The sequence below is a fragment of the Macaca mulatta genome, chromosome 1 (genome assembly GCF_049350105.2).
Source record: "Macaca mulatta isolate MMU2019108-1 chromosome 1, T2T-MMU8v2.0, whole genome shotgun sequence".
Lineage (NCBI taxonomy): Eukaryota > Metazoa > Chordata > Mammalia > Primates > Cercopithecidae > Macaca > Macaca mulatta.
In genome coordinates this window covers 24,241,599-24,267,397 of record NC_133406.1, presented here as the reverse complement: position 1 = coordinate 24,267,397, position 25,799 = coordinate 24,241,599, and the positions used below count along the sequence as shown (strand labels likewise).

The 25,799-nt window shown below is 36.8% G+C and overlaps 2 pseudogenes; both read right to left on the bottom strand.

Moving 5' to 3' along the window:
- Positions 1-8: 8 nt before the first annotated feature.
- On the bottom strand, positions 9-6,605 carry LOC144337365 (flavin-containing monooxygenase 5-like; annotated as a pseudogene).
- Positions 6,606-10,962: 4,357 nt separating this feature from the next.
- On the bottom strand, positions 10,963-25,594 carry LOC100423901 (flavin-containing monooxygenase 5-like; annotated as a pseudogene).
- Between the last annotated feature and the right edge of the window lie 205 nt (positions 25,595-25,799).

Here is a 25,799-nt window from a genome sequence, read left to right as displayed (position 1 = left end):
CCTACACCTTACCTGTGTTGAGGCTGTAGTCCATAATTGTCATGGTTAAACCTTGCATTTAATTTATTTTCTACCCATTTGTTGATCATGAATGTGGGGAAAATTTTTTCCATTATTGTATTGTAACAAGTGAAGACTGTGATATCAAAGGATTTCCATTATCCCAAACCCAGTTCCATATCCATGCACCTCGTCTTGTACTGAGGAAGACCTGTAGGAAAGAAGTTCTTGCCAAATTACCATTTTATTTCTTATTACTTTTATCTCAGAAGCTCAGATGCATTTTTTTCTAAACTGTCAAGGGAATATGGTTAACTTCCCATATCATCTCATTCCCCCTTCCGGATTCTCTTCCTTCTCTCTCACTTTATACATTTCTCAGGTCCAGGTCCAATTATTTAAAGTCATTTTAATTCATCTGTTTATTTTTTGTTTCTATTTTAATGTTTACTTATGGCTCTGCTAGATGTCTGGAATTTCGTAGGTCTCAGAATGTGGAAAAAAAGGTTAACATGAATGATTTATTATGTTGAGAGCTACAAGTTAGTATCCAGGCTCCTTCTCATTTCTATCATTCTACAATTTAGACTGATGGAAAATATATGAATGCAAAGACTGGGATAACAACAAAAATACAGGCTGGGCATGGTGGCTCATGCCTGTAATCTTAGCGCTTCGTGGGGCTGAGGCAGTAGGATCGCCTGAGCCCAGGAGTTCAAGATTGCAGTGAGCTACAATAGTGCCACTGCATTCTAGCCTGGGTGACAGAGAGCGATCATGCCTCTATTAAGAAAACAAACAAACAACAACAACAAAACCACACACACAAAAACCAAAAATGCAATGTGAAAATGCACATCTTGAATTTTTTTCACATTTACAAATGGAAAATTTAACATGAAAAGTATGAAGTCCATGAAAAATAGAAGATACATTTTGTAAATTCTCTATTTTGAATTATTTAACTGAGATTTTAAAAGTCTATAGAGTTTTTAATGAAAATAAAATCACTAGCTTGTGAGGTCTTTAATCTCAGAGATTATAACTCATTTATCGTTGTATCTTGCATACAATGCTTGGCAGGGGTAAGATAGCACTCAGAATGGTTGACTGAATTTCATCCATACAGAAGACTCTAAGTAGTGGAAATCTTGTGTCTTCTTCCTGAAAATCTTAAATCAAAAATGAAACTTAATTTTGAGTTTTGAAAAGTAATCTCTCCATGCTCTTTAGGGGTCAAAAACATTCCCTGTAGAGAAAAAAATAGTTCATTTTTTCCTACTCTTCATTTTTTTTAGAAATTTTTTTTAGGAAATTCACAAAATTTCCACCCTATTTCTAGCAACTTTCTCATGTATCAGCAGTGTATTTTTACTCGCGCTTGTGTATATTTTTCTCTGTTTAAACTTTATTTCCAGTGTGAAAATTTTGGAATTTTCTGTAAAATTCATTTCAGTTTGAAAGCTTCCATCTCACTAGCATAGCGTAGCTATACCTCGATAATTCCAAAGCTATCTGACTCTAGTTTGATAGATATCTTTCATGATTTCAGTGCATTATGGTATGGGAGAGTACTATTATTTTGGTTTTCTCCATTCTTTCACTCATATATAATCAGAAGAAGAAAGTGCTATTACCAGGTTGGAGAGCAGCAGTCAAGGTTGGGATGCTACTGCTAAAGCAATAACAAAAGCCTAGACTCACCATGGTCCATGCTTTGCAGGTATAAGGTTACACCAAAGAACAGAATCAGTTTAGAATGTCAAACCTGTTCAGCAATGTAACTGATCTCGCCAGCCACATCTGCTCCAGAATTCCCGATGCCAACCACAACTGCTGTCTTCCACACAAAATTGTCGTGATGCTTGTATGCTCAGGTGTGGAGATATGGACCTTGGAAGTTCTTGATCCCTATAAGGAAAGGGTAGAATCTCTCAAATCACAAACAGAAATAGGAAAGGCTGTTTTAGAAAATTTATTTCTAAACTTGAAGTATATGTTACTTAAATCCTCTTCTGTGTTGGTTGGTCTGTTGCTGCCAATGTTGCAAGATGTGATTATCTAAGGAAAGAAATATCTAATGGCAGTGATGATATGGCTAAGACAAAAAATCAAAGCATATTAATGTTTCCTTTTAAAAATCCAGTTTTAAATTTGCTCAATATGATGACTTGTCACTTTAGGAGGGTTTGTCTTTTTCTTACTCTCTACTGATTCATGAGGAACTGTTCTTCTATTTTTGTGACTCCATAAATAGATGTCAAAAATATCTAAAGATACTGAGTAACATAGAGCAGTGTTGTCTAAAAGAAATATAATTCAACCATGTATGCAGTTTTAAATTTTCTAGTAGTAATATGAAAAAAGTAGAAAAAATATTAACTTTAATAATATATTTTATTTAACCCAACATAATCTGTTATCAGTATATAATCAATATAAAAAGGTTTTTTTAATTTTAAAATTTTTATATTTTATTACCAATTAATATTTTTAGGCAGGTGAGTAGTTACACACTTTTTAGTGGATTCGAACTTCCATGGCCATTGTCCTGCTTACAAGGGCATTATTGACATACTTTATACATTTTTACTATGTCTTCAAAAGCTGGTGTGTATTTTACACTAAAATTACTTCTCAGTTCATATTAGCCACATTGCAAATGCTCAGTAGCAATATCTTGCTAGCAGTGACTAAGATGGTGCAAGTCTAGAGTAACAGAAATTTCAAAACATCTTTTAAAAATTTGGCTGGGTGTGGTGGCTTACGCTTGTAATCCCAACACTTTGGGAGGCCGAGGGGGGCAGATCATGAGATCAGGAGTTCGAGACCAGCCTGATCAACATGATGAAACCCTGTCTGTACTAAAAATACAAAAATTGGCCAGGTGTGGTGGCACGTGCCTGTAATTCCAGCTACTCAGGAGGCTGAGGCAGGACAATCGCTTGAACCGAGGAGGCAGAGGTTGCAGTGAGCTGAGATTGCCCCATTGCACTCCAGCCTGGGCGAGAGAGCAAGACTCAATCTAAAAAAATTGATTATTTTTTGAAAATATTAAGTAATATTTCAAAAATAAAGCCAAATCTCAAAAATATTAAATAAAAAATTATTTGTGGCATATTTTAACATCCACTGAGTCTTGTAATGACCTCCAAAATACTTCCTGAATTTTTCTCCTCCTTTTTGAGTCCTACTACCATTACTTTACTAGAGGCTTTCACCATCTCTTTAATGGACTATTACAAAACCCTCTTTATTGATGTTCCTGCTTTGCCTCCCTCTTCCGTATCAATTAATATTCCACATCACTGCAAGACTGATCTTTACAAAATAAAAGTACGATCACGTACCCGCCCCTCCAAACATAAACACAAACACACAAACACACACACTTCAGTGGTCTTTTATTGACTCCTACATGTCTCTCCCTGCACACTCACCTGCTCCAGGAGCATCAGGTGGGTGTCGTTCCCCGAGCTCCTGTGACTATTTCACAGGGTATTACTCTTCATGTACCGCTTCCTTTCCCCGGAATGCCTGCTCTGAGACCTTGGCTTGCCTGAGGAACTCTTAGTTTCTAGTTCAAGTGTTATATTTCTATTATCAGATCTTTCCTGGCTATTCCAGAAAGTTGCTACACCCTCTTTTTTTTTTTATATCCCCACTGTACCATGTAAACAGTTCTGTCCAATGCTGTAATACTGCAGATATTATGATTCTTAGAATGCACATATTTTTCTTGTATACTGATCCTTTACATACCTGGGAAATCCTTTAAGGGCAAACACTTTTAATTGTAATAGCCACTGCAAATCATGATCCCATCAAAGACACAGGTTTGCTTTCCATCAGTTTCTACCACAACATCCCACTGGCCACAGGATGAAAAATCAGGGTGCTTCCTCACTCTGCACACCTTTGACTGGGAACAAAGAAAGATAGCCTTGGTTTTAGAGCATTGTTCTCAGTCTTCCATTTTTTTCCCCCAATTCTGTGTCTTAACAAATAAAATAGGTGGTGCCTTTTATATTCAGAGTTTCCGGATCTTTAGGAATTTTGTTCACATAAATGTCCTAAAATGATCCCTTTCCAGACATCAAGGTACCTTAGAGAACAAAACACGGTAATCTTCCCCTATAATTTATGTTCTCTATTTAATAAAATTAATTGAAAACGAGATTTCAGGTTCAAATAATGAGACAATGCTTTTCCTCTGGTGGGCAAAACTAATATTAGATTCACTAGTCTTGAGACTAATAGAAAACATGCTATTTCTCTCTGAATCGTAATGGAAAATGCAAATTGAAAATACGCCTTAGCTTTCTCTGGCTTACACAAGATTTGCCTTCAACAATCTGTAGGTGATGAGCATGCTTTTCATTCTTTACCAGAAACTGGATGTGCTTAATAAGGTGAAAGTGCCTGGTGTACATCATGAGATACTCCATCATTTTGGAATTGTGCAAATAGTTGGGATAAGGATCAGGGAAAGGGTAGTCGCTGAAGGTTGTCATCTCCTTGGAAGTGTTGCAGGTCATAGATTTGTATATCCCAGGTCTTCCGCTTTCAGGTGTTTCCTGTGGGAATCAACAAACCCATGGCTGTCAGGATTCAGCAGCACAACAAAGAATGTGTTAGGTATGATCAGACAGGTGGTTTTAGGCTTATTTTTCCTTGAAAAAATGTACTTGACAGTCAGTTTACTGTAATATTGCCCAACAGGAAGGACGGAGGCATTGGACTCATTTCTCTACAAAGGGAACTCTTTATCGTTCAGAATTTTGCTTATAATGACAGACCTAAATTAATACCAGTAATTATATTATAATGGAAGGAAGATTATAGATACTAAAATGCAGCATAACAAACAAAATTAAAACAGACCAAAAGGGGTTGAGAAGAGAAATTTCCAAAGGGTAAAAAAGACATCACAACTAAAAGAATTTGGATTAAGAGAAGCCCCCTGGAAAAAAGCATTATGAGAGCTGAGAGAAAAAAAATCATGCAAATGTGATGTATATTAAAATGTTAAGGGATTAAAAACAAAAAGTATTAGATAAATATGTTGAATACTTAAGAGAAAAAAGGCTGCTTTTTAAAAAAGATGAATTATACTTCAAGAAGACTTACTTTCTTTTATTATTATTATTATACTTTAAGTTCTAGGGTACATGTGCACAATGTGCAGGTTTAATACATAGGTATACATGTGCCATGTTGGTTTGCTGCACCCATCAACTCGTCATTTACATTAGGTATTTCTCCTAATGCTATCCCTCCCCCCTCCCCCTCCCAACAATAGGACCTGGTGTGTGATGTTCCCCTTCCTCTGTCCAAGTGTTCTCATTGTTCAATTCCCACCTATGAGTGAGAACATGTGGTGTTTGGTTTTCTGTCCTTGTAATAGTTTGCTGAGAATGATGGTTTCCAGCTTCATCCATGTCCCTGCAAAGGACGTGAACTCATCCTTTTTTATGGCTATATAGTATTCCATGGTGTATATGTACCACATTTTCTTAATCCCGTCTATCACTGGTGGACATTTGGGTTGGTTCCAAGTCTTTGCTATTGTGAATAGTACCGCAATAAACATACAAGTGCATATGTCTTTAGAGTAGCATGATTTATAATCCTTTGGGTATATACCCAGTAATGGGATGGCTGGGTCAAATGGTATTTCTAGTTCTAGATCCTTGAGGAATCACCACACTGTCTTCCACAATGGTTGAACTAATTTACACTCCCACCAACAGTGTAAAAGTGTCCCTATTTCTCCACATCCTCTCCAGCATCTGTTGTTTCCTGACTTTTTAATGGTCGCCATTCTAACTGGCGTGAGATGCTCTCTCCTTGTGGTTTTGATTTGTATTTCTCTGATGACCATTGATGATGAGCATTTTTTCATGTGTCTGTTGGCTGCATAAACGATGAAGATATTATTTTTAAGAGTACACTTACTTCTATTCATCTTGGATGCTATCCGTGATATAAAACCTATTGCTTTAAGCTATGCATGAGTATAATCATGATTACACACACCTTTCTTGGTAAAGGTAGTTTTTCAGCATACATTAAACAACACAAAGCAACATAAAGAGGATGATTCTATGGTAGAGAGGAAAATGTCAGAACCAGAATTCAGGAGATCTGGTCTTATTACCAAGTGTACCAGAGGCTGGATAACTACACAGACTTTCTGAGTTTCAACTTCCTCATCTGTAAAATTTGCATACTGATACCCCAAGTATTCCATATGGGGTTGTTGGGGGGATAAAAGTGAATAGGTTTGTGTAAGCACTTCAAAAAATTCCAGGTTTATATGAACATAAGATAGCACCACTTCGAAAAGAACACTTAAAGAATATCTAAGTTATATATCATCAGAGTTCCATTTCCTAGTTAGAAAGAAAACACTTCTCTCATAGTACACAGATACATCAGAGTTTATGAGAATGTTTATTAATTACCTTGTATCTCCACAGTCCTCCAATGTCATTGTTTTTTTCAGAACATACAGGCTCGAGTCCCTCCTCAAAGCAGCTCTTAATGGCACCTAATCCGCTGACCCCAGCGCCAATCACTGCAATTTTTTTTTTGTCTTGCATGGTCACTTGAATAAAGAAGACATTCAGTTTTGTTTTGGCAGACAAGATCAAGGTTTATTGCCCTGTCAGTGCCCCCATTTATTTTAGCATGATCATTATTTCCCTTGATGGAGGTTTGCTGGCTTCTAGTCTAGCTTATATTATTTTGGAATGCATATATTTAGAGACCAGGCCTTTGGTCATTTTATTAAAATCATAAAATATTTGCCTCATTTAATCAAGACGAAATTTGCATGAATTTCAGCTGATTCAAAATCTTTTATTGCAGCTATATCTCAGATTTTTTACACTCTATTAAATTTTATTAGAATATAATTTTTATATAATAAAAGCATCTCTAGTATAGCCTGCTTACTAATAACTAAGAAATGCTCAAGGTTGGCCAGAAATGTACATAGGAATGTTGTGTTGGGTCCTAATTCAAAATCAGAATAGAAGCTGGCCTCTATAAGGCATACTCTATTTCAACCTAATTAAATTAGATTAATTATATTTTATCACTGCTGTATGGCAGTCCAGAAATGGAAAATATCAGACTTGTTAAACAACAATTTCTCTTGTCTTCCCATTTAGTATATTGACAGAAATATTTTAGGGCTCTTGGTTTTGATGACTGTAGGGAGCAGTTTCTTAGAAAGTGTACTCAATTCTTGTTGCATCAAAGCTAAACATCTCTACCTGGCTTTCAAGGCTCTTGGTAAATCTGGATTCACCCTATTACTTGATCTTAGTGCTCATTCTTTGACATCACCCTGCCATCTTGCATGTCACCCTTATACTACCCAACACAATGTGACCTTTTTATTTTAGTATCTTCCTCCCTGTTATTCCTTCTGTTCAGAAAGTCTTTTCTTTTCCACATATACCCAGTTACATCTATTTGTCAAGACTCATTTCTGTCAATTGAGAGAAATGTTGCTGAAGGTCAGATTTTCTATTGTCTCTTTGAAGTTTTTCTTGACCATTTTAACTCTTTTTGACCTTCTTTTACCTATTCATACTTGGCAGCACACAATTTAAAACTTACCATAGTTTTCTATAATATTGCATTCTTTCAGGTGTGCCATATTTCTTCTTCAACTTGATAGTGACGTTGTGAAGATAAGGACATCATCATTATCTTTGAGTCCTCATCATAGTGCCAAAGGATAGCACAGAAACTCAATGACAGAGACATGGCCTTAGTACTCGTAAGGTCAAGCCCCTCTTAACTCAGTGTTGTTTTAATGAAGGGATTCCTGCTTTAGTCCCCAGCAGGGGTGCATTTTGGAGGTATTATTTCTGGTTTTTCCTTCCTCTGTACCCTGATTCACTTCTCTTAGTGGGAGGACGAATGGCTTCTCTGATGGGCAAGGTGGCAGGATTTGCTGTCTGTTGGATGACCTGAAGCAAAGCTGAAGCACTGCCCCCTCTCACCTAGCCTCTTTCTTCTGCCCTTCAAGGGTGTGAAGTACACTTGTGGTCCTCCATGCACCTGGCTAGAGATGAGCACTCTAAAGAATTTATTCTTCCAGGCAGCTTCCAAAGTCTGGGTTTGGGGGAGAAGAAATAGGAATCTTATTCTAGTTATGGGTATGAGTCACATTCTCCAATCCAGCTTGATTGGGAAGGCCTTGTCCTTTTGGCAATAAAACTGATGCTATGTTTTAATGTTCACCTTTCTTCTGTGCCCATTTTGTACTTAGTTAGAAACAGTGAGAAATATATATTTATATTGCTGGTACCTTCACATCCATAGCAGTTTTACACACATTTTCTTCAAGGAAGTTTTATTGCTTTGGACCCACCTGAATAATCCAGGATAATCTCCCCATCCCCAAATCCTTAACTTAATCACAAAAAGTCCTTTTTGCAATGTAAAGTAACATAGCCACAGGTTTCAATGATTAGAATGTAAATGTCTTTAGGTGGCCATTATTCAGACTGCCACAACTGGGGTTGGGAGGTCTTTGCCTGATAATGAAAGAGAGACTTAACAAATGAAAAGTTGAATGGTAACATTTTAGAAATTAGACAGCTGTTGAGAAAGATATTTTGGGGGTAGAATTGGTACCATGATTACCTATAAAGTTCCTGGATCCTTATGTCCTAAATCACCAAGGACTGGGATTGCAGAAATTTCTCTGTTGATTCAGATCAAGAGTGAGAAGTGACTTATCCTCAGGCGGTGGAGGGACCCTGAGGGCTCCGGTGAGGTACCTATGCTTTCCTACATTTGGATTCCCTAGAGATATCTTGAAGGTGTTGCTTTTTATCATGCTATTATTGGGTTTGAGAGTTTCATAAAGAATAATCTGAGTTATTTCAGATTTGTGAATTGTAAGACACGCATGGAAATAGCTAAAATACTTAATGTCTGTTTACAGATAAACCAGCTTTTTATTTTCATGCCAGCTAGACAAATGTGCTTATCCCATATCAATCCTAGAAGGGACTAAGTGCTTAAAGAAAAACTTGGGAGGGGGAGAGTGGGAGTAGGGAAGAACAGTGCTATGCATCAACCTGCTCATCTTTAGTTATGATGATTGGTTTCCAGGTTGCTCATTATCTAATTTTTCAAACAGCAAATACAGAATGTAAAGCATTTTGCATCACACTTATGCTGAATGCTTTGGGCAGTGATTCTTGGAACTTGGATGTAGGAATAACCTGGAAATACCCAAGAAAACCGTCCCAACAGGAAGAGAGGTCTCTCTGTTACCAGCTCTTTTCTGAATTTCCTGGCTTCTGGTTGTATGTCCCTGAGGTCGAATGCTGCACAGAGTGTGCCTTGACCTCCACTTGTAAAATCATGTGGCTTCCCCCTACTTCATTTACTTCTCTTTATGTTAATTCTCTACAGATTATTAAGACAAGGAATGTTCCGCTTAGGTATATCCACAATGAGAGGGTCAGGTTATGATATTTATCTGAGAGCTTAAGGAATCTGGCTTAGGTCCAGGGCTAGTATCCTTTGGTGTTTGGGGCAATAACCTAAATACCTTTATCAGTGCCTGAAAATGTTCAAGGCCCGGGCTTGGATTTAGGCCTGCAAGGGAAAACATGCAGCTGGCTGATATATTTTGATCAGGAAAGAGAAAAAAGTAGGGGAAACTGAGGAATCCTACATAAGAGTACATTGGCCGGGCGCGGTGGCTCAAGCCTGTAATCCCAGCACTTTGGGAGGCCGAGACGGGCGGATCACGAGGTCAGGAGATCGAGACCATCCTGGCTAACACAATGAAACCCCGTCTCCACTAAAAATGGTGGCGGCGCCTGTAGTCCCAGCTACTCGGGAGGCTGAGGCAGGAGAATGGCGGGAACCCGGGAGGCGGAGCTTGCAGTGAGCCGAGATCGCGCCACTGCACTCCAGCCTGGGCGACAGAGCGAGACTCCGCCTCAAAAAAAAAAAAAAAAAAAAAAAAAGACTACATGTATGTGATTGGGTATATTTGTGTGTGTGTGTCCATAATCCACCCTGGAATTCAGGATGGTAAATTCAGGATCATAAATCATCCTGGTTTCTTTTCAATCTGAAAAAAAATATTCTGTTATTTATTTAAGCATCAAGTCTTCTCCACCTATTCCAATTTCTCTTAATCTATCCAGTAACCATTTTTCCTTCCATTTATCTAGTCTTGTCTTTAGTTGCCAAATGATATTCTTAAGCTCTGAATAATATTTCTTGTGGCAGTTGAATCCCCCTTAAGATCTCTTCCTATTCCAATGCAAGTTGACTTCTTTTTCCTCCTCCATTTCCCTAGCTAGGCATGTGCTCTGATTTTCTGACTCTTTTCTCTGGATACCGATTCATTTACATGGGATGGTAGATTTTTGATGGCTCATTGGGGCTGATGTCTGGTTATCAGAATGCTCCTTGTGGTGGCTGTTCTGCAGGTGGTAAAAGGTGAAGAGGACCACTTCTTTGGGTCCAAGATATAGAAACCAGTAATGCATTCTCTTGCTGATGTACATAGAGAAGGCCTTCCTGTCCCCTCATTTTCAGTCCTTTCCTGGCCTCAGGAAGGACTCAACCTACTCCTTCATATTTTTCTTAATCTGTGCAGTGCTAGGGCCAGGCATTCTTCATGAAGGGCTGACTTTGACGTTTACCAAAGTCCATACCAAGTTCTTTCCAAAATCTGCCACTCTCCCATTCTCACCTTGGAGATTCCTGAAGCTGTTCTCCAGGCACTTGTCTGACCAGTTTAGGTGCAATAACATATATTATGTACATCATAATATAAGTGATTTATATTAGCAAGTGTATGAGATTAATTGACCGAAATAAATGTTAATTGCCAGAAGCTGAACTGTCTTTAAGGTAACTTCCCTTTTACACATACACATAATTGCATAAAGTAAGACCCCTTGGTGATCACCTGTGCTGAGGCTGCAGGCCATAGTATGCATGATTAAATCTTGAGTTCATTATTTTCTCTAGCTGCTTATTTATTTGTGTTGTAGTTAATATTTTCTGGAGAAAACTATTGAACCGAGTGAAAAGTGAATTATCCATGGGATACCCATTATCCCAAACATGGTATAAAATCCATGATCCACGTCTAGTACTGAAGAATACCTGAGGGAGGCAGAGATAGAGCAAACCAGTGAAGGAGAGAGAGAGAGAGAACATTTTACATGATATTATTTTTATTCATATGCTACTCATTGCGCAGATTTAACAGTGTTGGCTACTGAGGATTAGGTAGTAAAATACTACATAGTGGTTGCTATGCTGTGCTTGACCAGACCTGTCTACTGATTTCCAGTTAAAGGCTGTGTCTATGACAACAAATTTCTGAATGAAAAATAGAAAATTGTATTCACTAGTTTACAAGTTTCTGATTTACTATTTTAAAATTCTTTCTTGGACATAGACATAGCTATGCTTCATATATAAATAAGGATTTAAATTTAGAAGCGATTATCATCATATTAACTACTATAGACTTCCACTATATTGTATGCATCAAAACAAAGATACAAACATTAAAAACTTTAATACATCAGATCGTTCAGGATTAGCATCCTGCTTAACTGAACGTAACCAGAATCACTCTTCAAATCTTTCTATAATGTATTTGTAAACTTGTCTGCATGCTGATAAAATTAGGAAATATATTAAGTTGTTTGATTATAGGTGCTTTTGCAGTCTTGAGGATGTTGAATCTCAGTTCCTCCTGGTCAAATCTGTGAAGTACAAAATAGATTAGATGGGCGCTACTGACCAAACATTTACCTTTTTAAATGCTTATTAAATTTTTAAAAATAAACTAAACTTTTAGTAATTCACTTAGTAATTTCTTCTAAAAACTAATGATTAATGATAACAAATAAAGACAAATAAGTAATGAAAATCAGGATATCTGAATATCCTCATAGGTAGGGTGCTTTATTAATTAAGGCTTTATTAAATGTGGCCAATGATCCTGAATGTGAAAGTTATCTCATTTTTTTAATAAACTCTGAGTGTTATTAATTTTTTAAGAGAAGAAATAATATTGAATAATCAAGCATAAATGAAAGTCTTAGATAACTTGGTTTTGCATGAAATAAACTATGTCTAAAGCAAAATTTAATATTTTATCTTTCCTCATCATTAGAGTATAACACTTTAGTTAAAGAGAATTATATATTTATCATCATCATTAACTCTTCTCTGTTTTCTATTATTTAATTCTACCACCAAAATCTACTGATTCCAGATAGATTTGCAATTTCTTATCTTTACTACTATTTGAAGTCTGTTTCAGGACCAAAGCACTGCTGTGGTAGTAAAAAAGTCAGATTAATTATCTAACATTTTCTTTAATCTATGCTAATATTTTACTGAATTGGCTCAATTAATAGTAATTTGTTTACATGTATTTTTCCACTGTGAATATGAAGGATTTATTTTGCATTTATCCTCTGCGCCCCATGAATGTAAACACCTTGAGGCCAGGGTCCATAGATTTCACTTTCTTCTCTGGTCCTTCACAGACTAAACCTACATTCTGAATGGCACCTATAAATGCAGAGATTTCCATTAGTGAAAGTTGTGTTTCCATTAGTGAAGTTGTTCAAAACAAACAAACCTGTTTTGCTACACAACTGAGCTCCACCGCAACATCCACTCCAGAATTTCCGGTGCCAATCACTATGATTCTTTCCCCTGAAAAGTCCTCAGGACTTTTGTATTCCCAACTATGGAAATAACAGCCTTCAAACTTCTCAATGCCTGTGACGGAAGAACATTTCTCATTATTAGGGGTATTTTTCACATTGCTAACTCAACACATAGAAAGTTATATTCTGGTTCATCTGGAAGAGCAAGACTTTGAGTCTGGGTTAGCTATATGGAACATCACCCTATGTCCTAAAAATGTAATTTTATATTTCACAGAGCTTAGGAAAGCAGGGAGTAAACTCAGACTTACAACCCACACACGCTAAATATAGACTAGTGGCCATATAAAGTATTTAGCAAATAGTAGATCTATCTGTCTTGGACCTATTCCAAATTGAAAGTTTCACAACAATTTCACTATGATCTAATTTATTCATGATTACATTGTCCTCTGCATTCTTAGGCAAAATGATGAAGCTGGAAACTGGTTGTTGTTTTGTTTTGTTTCATTATTTTCTGAGGAAGTATAGGGCCTTTCTTCATCAACTTGACATCTTCTCTTCCTTCCAAGTGCCTAATGCCCTCATGTGGTCCCTGGCTCTGCTGAGAGCTTCAGAACAGCCGTAATCTGTGTCTGGCATTCTCATACATTGTCTCGCTCTAGGCATGTTTGTATCTCTGTCCCCTGACACTTATTAAAATATATATATGTCCCAAAAGTGTCTCTGTAGGGTGTGTCTCTCAGCCAGGAAGCAAGTCAAAAAGAAGCTGATACGTATATTACAGTTATTAATATAATCTATATATTTTGTTATAATTATATAATAATTTCCAGACTACATTGCATTTTAACATTTAGAAAATCAGGTCTTTTTATTTTACAAATGTTTGTGTTGGTGTGCAAACACAGAAAGGTCAGGTATTTGTCATACATGACTCAGCTAGTCAGTTGGACAACCAAAATTCAAGTTTAAGTCCTTTCATTTTCATCTAGGACTCTTCTATTTTCAGTTTGCCTCAACCACCAAAGAATTTCTTATGATGGCTTGTTAGACATCATGGAAAGGCACTGAGATATCGAGTATTTCTTGATTGACTTCTGATAGCAATTGATGTAAAGGGAGGGGAAAAGGATCAGAAGTAAAGGGAGAGGCTTTAGTTAGAGGGGATAGGGAAGCTTTTTTGTTTTGTTTTGTTTTCAAGTAATAGTCTCATTTGAGATGGGCACCATTTTACCAAACGGAATTCAAAGGAATTTACCAAACAGTAAGCTGCTAGTGTGTTTTTATCAAGCAATGAAAACCAGTGATAAATGAATGTTATTTAAAATTTTGTCCCATACTCTAAAATTTTTAAGTTTGTGGATTTGCCAGCTTTTTGCTTGCTTTGCTTGCCATTTGCCCCTTATTTTTAGTAATTCCACTTTCTCTGAAAGGAAGTGAGATCAGATGAATGGACACAAAACTAAAACCAGTTGAAAGTGGGCCAGGACTAATTGTTATCATTAATTAGAAGCTATTTAAAACTATAGAAAGTAAAAAACAGATGTGTGTTTGCCTATTTTTGTTGTCTAGTATTGTCCTGTTAACATAAATATTGGGTATTTAGTTGTTTGTTATTGAATGTGACCAGAGACTAGTAATAAAGTTCGTGCTCAATCATTTTGCTCTGTGGGATATCTGGAAAGTACTCTTTTACCAAACAGATTCTTAGTAACATACCTGGGAAGGACTGAAGTGGTAAGTAGGGATCTGTGTGGTGTACACTGCAGACTAAGACCCCATCAAAGACCAAAGTCTCTTGCTTCTCTTCAGTCTCCACAACAACATCTCATTGTCCATTGACAGAAAAATCTGGGTGCTTCCTCACACTTTGCACTTTGGTCTGAGAACAAGGGCAAAACATAGGTGATACACTATCACAGTTCTCAGTTTTAATCCCTCCTCCCCCAAACCCCATGAGTCTGAGTAATACAACTTATCTGAGACTCTTCTATCTTCATCAGAGGCATTTGCTCTCACTTTAGTTCCCACTCCCACAGTGACTGCCTTTGCCGTGTGTGCATTTTCAAGATATTACAGGTATTTTATTTAAAAATCCAATTTTCCATAGAAATAGAAATAGTTAATACTTAACAGTGAAAAAACAGAGGAGTGACTGAAGCTGCAAGAGAAATATCCTTCCAGGATGACTTCCACATGCAAGAGACTAATATTCCTTATATTTTTCATATTTTAGCACAAACTTATTCAGTTTCCCTGCACTTGGCTTTTGAGTTTCAGATAGGAATTAATATTCCACCATGACTATAGAGATGGATTTTTAAGTGTGAGTTGGGGGTCATGGTGGTAGATTATGGGAACTACATGGATCTGAAAAAACGTCTTCCTTGTGTTGCTTATATGACCTTCCCTTCATTCTTATTCTACATACACACAATATAATATGGCTCAATTACTACTGCCACTATTCTAAGTCCTTCAACAGTTGAATTTAAGGCTGACAGAAAGGACCCTTACAATGCCACACCAAAGTCTTATTAGAATAGGTTCTGTTGGGCAAAATTCTTCAACCTTATATTCAAGTGAAATATTCAAAACATTACTTCTTTATAAGGGGTGATTTTCTAGGGTGGAAGCTCGCTGATGATCTCTTTCTCTGATCGTACCAGAAGATGCCAAATATAGCTCATGTGTGTACAATTGAGTGTGTCTGCACACATACATGCACACGCAGACACACACACACACACACACACATTGACTATGCAATGATTCACTTAGATTTTACCTTAAAACCAATGTAATCGAGGAGGCCAAAGTGTGTGGCATGCATCCTGAAGTAGTCCTGAGTTTGGAGCTGTGCATGTACTTGGGAAAATTATCAGGGACACGGAAGTCACTGAAGCACATCATCTCCTTGGAAGTACTGATGGTCACAGATTACTTGTAAATACTAGGCATTTTCTCTGAAGTATTTTTCTACAGGAGAAAGATTCTCTTAATAAAATAAACTTCACAATAACAAGAGAATCTAAATAAAATATTTTAGAGAAGAAAAGTAATTGGGAATAATAAAGAACATTGCCTTTTACTTTTCCATGAACATTTTCTCTCTTCTGTCCATATCTACTAGAGAAAGAAGTTACTCTGAGTCAACAATAGGCTTATGTCTGATTGCTCAATAGAAATGACAGAAGTCAGGAAGACTGGAATGTTATCTTTAAAATACTGAAATAAACTTCAATACCAGTGAAAATACCCATCAAAAATGAAAGTGAAATAAACCTGCATTCAGACAAACAAAAACTGAGAGAATTTGTTGCCAGCAATCCCACACTATGAGACACATGCAAGGAAGTTCCTCAGGCTAAATGGGAATAAACAAAGATGGAACCATGAAATACTGGAAGAAATGAAAACCCTAGGAATCATGAATATGTGGATAAACATAAAAATATTGACTAAAACATTAGTAATAGGCCGGGCGCGGTGGCTCAAGCCTGTAATCCCAGCACTTTGGGAGGCCGAGACGGGCGGATCACGAGGTCAGGAGATCGAGACCATCCTGGCTAACACAGTGAAACCCCGTCTCTACTAAAAATACAAAAAACTTAGCCGGGCGAGGTGGCAGGCGCCTGTAGTCCCAGCTACTCGGGAGGCTGAGGCAGGAGAATGGTGTGAACCCGGGAGGCGGAGCTTGCAGTGAGCTGAGATCCGGCCACTGCACTCCAGCCTGGGTGACAGAGCGAGACTCCGTCTCAAAAAAAAAAAACAACAACATTAGTAATAGTAATATCTTGTGGAGTTTATAAAATATTCAAGTAAAATACATAATAACACAAGGGTCAGAAAACGGGGCTAAACTGTTATAAGATCTTTGCCTTCTTCAGGTAGAAAGCAATAAGACAAGGATATGCATTAAAATTAAAAAGGATAATTCAAAAATGGATATCTAAATAATTAATGTACAAAAAAAAAATGAGTAAAACCAAAAGAAAGAAGGAAATCAAGAGTAAAGAAACAAGAAGGATATAAAACAAATCAAAAGCATACCAGATAGTAAATTAAAACCCAATATATTCATGCTTTATTATATGTAAGCACTCCAATTAAAACAAAAAATAAAATACCAGACAAAACCTCTTTATTTTATTTACAAGAGACAAAAGGCAACTGGAGTGGCTACATTAGACAAATTAGATATCGTGGAACTATTAGACATAAAGAGAAAGAAATAATAATATAAATGTCAATTCTACAGGAAGATATTAAAATCTTAAATTCAAATGCACCTAATAACATAATTTCAAAATATGTAAAGTAAAAATTAACAGAATCAAATGGAGAAACTAATATACAAAGTTTTTCTAGGAGAAACTCATGAAGAAACTCATATACAGAGGTGGTGGGGCAGGACTCAAGCACATGTGGAGCTCAGAGGGTTAGGTATAGTGGAGCATGGCTGGAGCACCCATCTCCCAAGGCTCAACTATGTTCCTCTAGGAGACTTTAGCTTTAGGGTGACTTTGGACCTGGACAAAGCAGGGTGGTCTTGCCTGTGGGATGAAGACAGTCTGATCTGCATACCCCTGTCTGCTGGCCTCACCTGGGGCCCCAGCCTGGCTACACCCGCTGGCAGTGCAACCACGGATGCCCAGCTGGGGTGCTTCCCAGTGCTTTAATCATAGCTCCTTCTTGGGCTGTCTGCATTTAACTATAGAAGAATTCCAGCAGAGAGCCAGCCTTCCCCCACCAACACACAAGTGCACCCCACTACCCCATCCCTGCTAACACCCCACCCCATGATGCCAGGCCACACCTCCCATCCCCCTCCTCGCTGACACCGCACCAGGTCACCCCTGCAGGATGGATGTGCTCATGGGCACTGGCAATCCTGTTTTTATGAGTGCCACGCCTCTACTGCTGCGACCGCTGCTGGTAGTAGGTAGTGCTAGCACAGATGACGGCAACCGCTCCCCTTCCAGCACCCTCCCCAGCTGATGCGCTGCTGCAGCTGGCTAGCACATGCAAGTGAGCATGGATCCCACTGCCCCACCTTGAAGAGGTACTTTGAGCCACACTCCCCCATTGGAGTGTTATGGCCAGTGGACCAGGAGCACCTTGGCCCCTCCAGTGCAGCAGGATCCCAACATCAGAGAACAAAGCTGGGGCTGGTACCAGTCCCCCAGTTAGAGGACACAGTCTGGAATACTGAGCTGAGTTTTGGGTCCCTAAAATCTTTTAGAAATGAAGCCAGTCAACTGAACCCATCTTATCCCACAATCAAATTCCCAAGGGCATCAAAGAAGATTAAAGCAAAAAACCTCACCCAAAGGACAGCAGCTTCAAAGACTGAAGCAATATCAACCCACACAGATAAGAAAAGACCAGCACAAGAATTTTGGCAACTCAAAAAGCAGTGCCTTCTTTCCTCCAAAGAACCACATTAGTTTCCCAGCAATGGTTCTTAACCAAGCTAAAATAGGTAAAAATGACAGACCTAGAATTCAGAATGTGGAAGAAACAAAAATCATTGAGATTCAGAAGAAAGTCAAAACCCAATCTAAGAAATCTAAGAAATACAATAAAATGATACAGGAGCTGAAAGACAAAATGGTCATTTTAAGAAAGAACAAAACTGTTTGGACAGAGCTGAAAACTCACTTCAAGAATTTCATAATACAATTGCAAGTATTAACAGCATAATAGACCAAGCTAAGGAAAGAATCTCGGAGCTTGAAGATCAATGAACACAGCCAGAAAAAAATAAAGAAAAAAGAACAAAAATAAAAGAACAAAACCTTCTAGAAATATGGGATTATGTAAACAGACCAAATCTATGACTCACTGGAATCCCTGAAAGAGAGGGAGAGAAAACAAGCAACTTAGAAAGCATTTGAGGATATCCTTCATGAAAATTTCTCCAACCTTGCTAGAGAGGCTAACATTCAAATTCAGGAAATGCAGAGAGTCCCTGTAAGATACTATACAAGACCACCATCCCAAAGACACATAGTCATTAGATTCTCAAAGGATGAAATGAAAGAAAAAAATGTTAAAGGCAGCTAGAGAGAAGGGATAGGTCACCTACAAAGGAAACCTTATCAAGCTAACAGTGGACACTTCAGCAGAAACCCTACAATCCAGAAGAGATTGGAGGCCTGTATACAGCATTCTTTTTTTTTTTTTTTTTTTTGAGACAGAACCTTGCTCTGTTGCCCAGGCTGGAGTGCAATTTCCACCTCCCAGGTTCAAGTGATTCTCCTGCCTTAGCCTCATGAGTAGCTGGGATTACAAGTATGTGCAATCATGCCCAGCTAAGTTTTAGATTTTTAGTAGAGATGGGGCTTCACCATGTTGGCCAGGCTTGTCTCAAACTCCTGACCTCAGGTGATCCACCTGCCTCAGCCTCCCAAAGTGCTGGGATTACAGGAGTGAGCCACCGTGCCTGGCCTTATATTCAGCGTTCTTAAAGAAAAGAAAACAAATTCCAACCAAGAATTTCATATCTAGCCAAATTAAGCTTCATAAGTGAATGAGAAATGAGATCTTTTTCAGAGAAGTAAATGCCAGGGGATTTTGTTACCACCAGACTTCTCTTACAAGAGATCCTTTAGGGAGTGTTAATTATGGAAAGGAGATACTGTTAATGGTTACCACAAAACACACTTAAGTACATAGACCATTGATACTATAAAGCAACAATACAATGAAGTCTGCATAATAATCATCTAATAGCTCATTGACAACAGGACCAAATCTGTACGTATCAATGTTAACCTTGAATGTAAGTGGATTAAATGCTCCAATTAAAAGGCACAGAGCGGCATGCATCTTGGATAAAGAAGCAAGACCCAATTGTATGCTGTCTTCATCCATTTCATAAGCAATGACACCCATAGGCTCAAAGTAAAGGGATGGAGAAAAATCTACTATAGTTTGTATATCTGTCCCCACACAAATCTCATGTTGAATTGCAATCCCCAGTATTGGAAGTGGGGTCCAGGACCATGAGGGTAGATTTCTTATGAATGGTTGAGCACCATCTCCCTGGTGCTGTCCTTGCAATAGTGAGTAAGTTCTAAGGAGATCTGGCTGTTTAAAAGTGTATGGAACCTCCTTCTCTCTCTTGCTCCCGCTCCCACCATGTGGGAGGCTTGCTCCTGCTTCACCCTTTGCCATGAGTAAAAGAAATAATCTGTCTACCAAATCCCTGTGACATGCAATTTACCTCTGTAACAAACATGCACATGTACTGCTGAATCCAAAATATTTTTTTTAAAAAACAACCTAGATGAACAATAAAATAAACACAAAAATGAAGAAAAAGAAAATAATAAAAATATAAGTTGAAATCATTGAAATACAAATTAAATGAACAGTACACAGCATGATAATGTTTGTTATTTTAGAGGATTAAGAAAATTAATAAATCCCTAGCAAGATTATCCCCAAAAAGAGAAAACATAAATTGTCAATATTAGGAATAAAAATAAAATAACACTATAGAATCTAAACATAGTAAAAAATATTTAAAGAGGTTATTATGAATAATACCCCTTAAACTGTTGACTTAGAAAAAAGGACAAATTCCTTGAAAAACAATACTTACCAATCTGACATGAAAAGAAAAAGAAAAATTGAAATCCTTATATCTGTTGAATTTGTCATTAAAAAGCTTCTTACAAAGAAAACTTGCTCAGATGGTTTCACTGTTGAATTCTTCTGAACATTTAAAGAAAATAAAATAATACCAATTGAACAGAAATTATTTAAGAAAATAGAAGAAACAGAAACACTTCTGAACTCATTTCATAATCTTGAGTTAGAATAACCTTGATATCAAACCTGAGATAGACATTATAAGAGGGGAAAATTATAATATAAGGTCTCACAAACATTGATGAAAATTATATTTTAGCAAGTTAAAAATATCAGAAAAAAATTGTGAATCTAATCTAGCAATGACTAAAAATATTTTCAAATGACCAAGTAGGTTTTTCTGAAAACAAAAATTTATTTTATCATCTGAATATTAATCTATAAAATGTGTTGCACTAACATAGCAATGCTAATTATTGAGATGTTGATCTCAGGTGATGCAGAAAAATCATTTTATAAATGTTAACGTATGTTTGTGACTTTAAAAAACTCTCCACAAACTATTTATAGATGGAAATTTTCTTAATCTACAAAAAATCTTAGCTAACATCGTGCTTACTGGTAAAATATTGAGCAGTTTTTCTTTTAGGTGAGGTTGGGAAGAATAAAAAGATATCTTCTATTAGCACTTTTATGCAACATTATTCTTAAGGACCCAGCTAATGCAATAAGGAACAAAAAGAAACAAAAGTCATAAATATTGGAAAGTGAGAAGTAAAACTGTTATTAAGCATAGAAGTCATGATTATGTACATAGCAAATCCAAAATAATCTACATTCAAAGCATTACAAAATTTAGCAGTGTTGCTGGATACAAAGCTCACATAAAAATTAATGGTTTTATCTACTAGCAACAAATTGAAAAGTGGAACTTTCACAACAGCTATTATTTACAATAGCATAAAAAACATCAAATACTTAAGAATAATCTAAGAAAAGATATGCAAGGCTTCTACATGATTGCTGAGAGAAGTGAAAAAGTAATAAATAAATAGACATACTATTACATAAATGAGATGACTCAGTATTATTAAAAATTTAATCCTTTCCAACTATAGCCATAAAGCCAATGCAATCCCAAATAATATTCTGGCAGATATTTTTGCGAAAATTGACAGCTAATTCTAAAACTTACATTAAAATGTAGACATCCTTGAAAATTAAAGAAAATACTTAGGAAGAAAAACAAAAATGCCAAACTTTACTGTAAAGATACAGCAATGATGTATGGATAGAAATATGGACCAGTGATACACACTAAGAAAAAACTCCACATAAATAGTCACCAAATTTCCAAAAATGAATGAATAAATAAAAGGCACTATTGTAACTCAATGGGGGAAATAATGATCTTTTCAATAAATGGTGCTATATCCACTGGATATCTGTATATGAGAAAAATGAACAGGATCCTTATATCTCACCATACACAAAATGTAAATCAAAATGGATCATAAATCTAAACATTAAAGGTACAGCAATAAAGGTTCTGAAGAAAATACAAGGAACCATCTTCAGGACTTTGGGATAAATAAAAGTTTCTTATCTGTGACACAAAGAATTACAAACCATTAAAAACCTTGATAAAGTGGGCTTCATTAAAATCATGAGTCTCTGTCAAAAGGTATACTATCTTTATGATAGTAAAAACACATACCACATACCAGAATATACTCACAACAAATGTATGCAACAAAAGACTCATATACAAAATATATAAAAAAAATTCTTACTAAAGAAAAAAGATAGACAAACTAGATTGACAATGGACAGAAGACTTGAACAAATTTTTAACAAATGAGAATATCTATGCCAATAAGCATATTACAAGATGTTCAGCATCTGTACCCATGAGGGAAACACAAAGCAAAACTATAATCAATACCACTCCATATCCACCAGAATGGTCAAAATAAAAAGACTAATAATACTAAGCATTTGGAAGGATGTAGAGCAAGTGGAACTCTCATACATTATTGGTGGAAATGTGAATTGATACATTCATTTTAGAACACTGCTTGGCAATATCTACTGATGCTTAAACTTTGAATCGGTATTTTACTGCTAGGAATGTTCCCAAAAGAAATAAATTTATATCCACCAAAAGGCATGTGCAAGAATTTTCACAATTGCCAAATAGTAAAAACAACCCAAATTTCGACAAAAAAAGAAAGACTAAATACATTGTGGTATATTCAATGGAATACTGTGCAACAATTAAAATTTTTAGACGAATTAAAGCTATTCTCATATAATGAATGCATTTGACATACACAAATGATGGGTGAAAGAAACCAGACACAAAATTTTATCAACAGGAGACTAAGTGAATAAATTGCAGTATTTTCATATACTGGAATACTACACATTAATGGTAAATAAAAAATAAACTACTGCTACATCCATGATTTGAATAAATCTCAACTACATAAATTAAAAGTCAAAAAATACAAAAAATAATATAAATGCATTGTTTCAAAGATAATCAGGAGTAATTAATGGTGGTAAGCATCAAAATAGTGAAGAAACACACGGGACTATTTTAAGATTCTGAACATAGTCTATATCTTGCTTAAGCAGTAGTTGTATAGATATACAAATATATAACAATTATCAAGCTGTACACATAAGATCAGCTTACTTTATGCATTTTAATGCATACATTACACCTCAGCACGATTTTTAAAATAAGAAAAATAGAAGGTTTTACATTGAACAATAAAGTAAAACCAGGTTTTATGCGGGCAAACCTAAAATAAAATGAAGTAAAATTGAAAATTAAGTGATGGAATTGGCTGGGCACAATGGCTCACGCCTGTAATCCCAGCACTTTGGGAGGCCGAGGTGAGTGGATCACAAGGTCAGGAGATCGAGAACACGGTGAAACTCTGTCTCTACTAAAAATACAAAAAAATTGGCCAGGCATGGTGGCAAGCGCCTGTGGTCCCAGCTGCTCAGGAGGCTGAGGCAGGAGAATGGCGTGAGCCCAGGAGGCAGAGCTTGCAGTGAGCTGAGATCACACCACTGCACTCCAGCCTGGGCAACAGAGCGAGACTCTGTCTCAAAAAACAAACAAACAAACAAACAAACAAAAAAAACCAGAAAATTAAGTGATGGAAAAAATATGCTTATCAAGGTATAACAAAAAGATGTCTACTTTAGTAATATTTTAATTTTAAATTCATGCATACATGATTAATACCAACACAACATAATTAAAGGTAAAAGGAACAAAAAGGTGTTTTGTATGGATAAAAGGAACTATCCACTAAGAAGATATAATAGACACAAACCTTTTTAAATATATGACATGAATTCAAAAAGAAATAGAAAAAGTCAACATATAAGAAATTATAACATATTTTTTAAAAATCTGTGTATCTAGAAACCTGGTGCAGTTTGCTGTGATCTCCCACTGGAACATTATTGAGTAGCTTTCAAACTGGACAAATTTCTTAGCATTTCTTTGTTCTATTCTCAATAGAGCAATCAGGGTTGTCTTTTATAGTTAATACACAAGCCATAGAACATTACTCCTTCGTTTAAAACCATCTCATGGTTTTAATCTATATGGAAGTCAAAGTCCTTATCATGGCGTCTAAATGCTAATATGATCTGGGCTCCCATTCCCCTCTGACCACCTCCTAGACTTCTTCCTCTGGGCCACTACAGTCTAGCCCCATCGGCTCTCTGGTTCTTCCCTAACATGCAAGGCATGCTCCCACCTCACAGCTCTGCACTTAAAGATTCCTCTCAATCCCTTCCCCCAGATCTCTTCTCAGCTTTCTTTCTTACATTTCAATTCCTTGTCAAAAATCATTTTGAGGCTTTTCATGAGCACATATTTAATTTATATTCATCAAACTCTCATTTCCTGGTTTATTTTTCTCTATTATCCTTACCAGCATTAACCATACTACTTTTTAATTTAATTATCCTTTCCCATTAGAATGTAAACTTTTTAAGGGCAAGGATTTTTGTATTCATGTTTACTAATATATTTCCTGGCTCCTAGAAAAGTTCCTGACACAGAGTAGGGCCCAAAAAATATTTGTTGAATGAATGCACTCTTAAAGAAGAAACAAAATGGGTATTATAGGACATTTAGAACTGAAGGTCAATTAAAACTGTACACAGGAAAATCCACAGGTTATGGAAGAATATCTGAATGACCCTAACAGCAGGTTGGAGGTCTATCTGAATGCTGATTGGGCACTGATTTGCTCCAGTGGCACCTGAGGAAAGTCCCTGTGGGGCAGCATTGTTGATAACTTTGCCTCAAGCCCACTCTCCATATTCTGGATGGAGAGGGTTCTGGCTCTTGAAACATGGTCTGGGTGGGCACAAGAGCCAGGAGCAAGAGAAGGAAATCTGCTCATTCACGCACACCCATGAGAAAGCGAGCCATGACTGGTGAGCAGAGTGGCTCTCTGGGATTATCAGAACTGGAAAATACTGATCAGAAGTGTTGGACTTCAAGGGCACTTCCAAGGATGGCAGAATGAAGCACCAAAAGAAGATGAGACCACCCAGGAACTTAAGCCTATTCAACGTTTGGCACCAAGTTTGAATTCCTCACGGCAATAAATCTCCTGCTACCAAGAACTGAGAGAAATAAAAAGTCATTGCCCTCTGATTGACAAGAGAAGATACCATGCAATGGCCAGTCAGCAGGTGTGACCACAGAAGAGAATATGAGATTACGTGGGAGAAGCCCAGCAATAGACCATCCTACCCTACTGTATACCCATGCTAAGTCAGGGGAAAAAATGGTGTGACATCTCTAACTTTGGGCACAATATCATCTGATCAGTTGAAAGGATCCTCAACCACTATATCTTTCTAATATTTTTGATGACCACATGGAATCTCAGCTACCCTGAAGAGAATCTGATAAATTTCATGGCTTAATCTGAAATTGACATATATTCATATAATTCCTCCGTTAATCCGTAATATAAGCAAGAATATTAGAGTCATTACATAATTCCTAAAATGTGATGTGCTATATGTTTCCTCTGAGGGAACCAGCATCAAATTGTTCTAGCTTTTTTTTTTTTAAAGTTACATGATTAAAACCAAATGAAATCTAAACTTACTTGAAATTTCCAGAGACCTCCAATATCATCATATCTTTCAAAGCAGGTGGGCTCCAGATCTTCATCTAAGCAGCACTTAATGGCACCCAGTTCGCTAATTACAGCTCCAATCACAGCAATCTGCTTCTTTGCCATCGTGTCTCAGCTGGTTAGTAGAAATTTAGAGCTCTGTCACTGTCATCCATCTCATTTAAACAAAAATTACTTGTCACAAAGACCTTCAGTCTGTTGCCCTAAGTTTTCACTATTCTTATTAACAATGAGAACACCAGTATGTTGATTACCAATCAGGGACTATCAGAGGTATAAGGGATACAAAAGTATACAGAAAGAAATATTC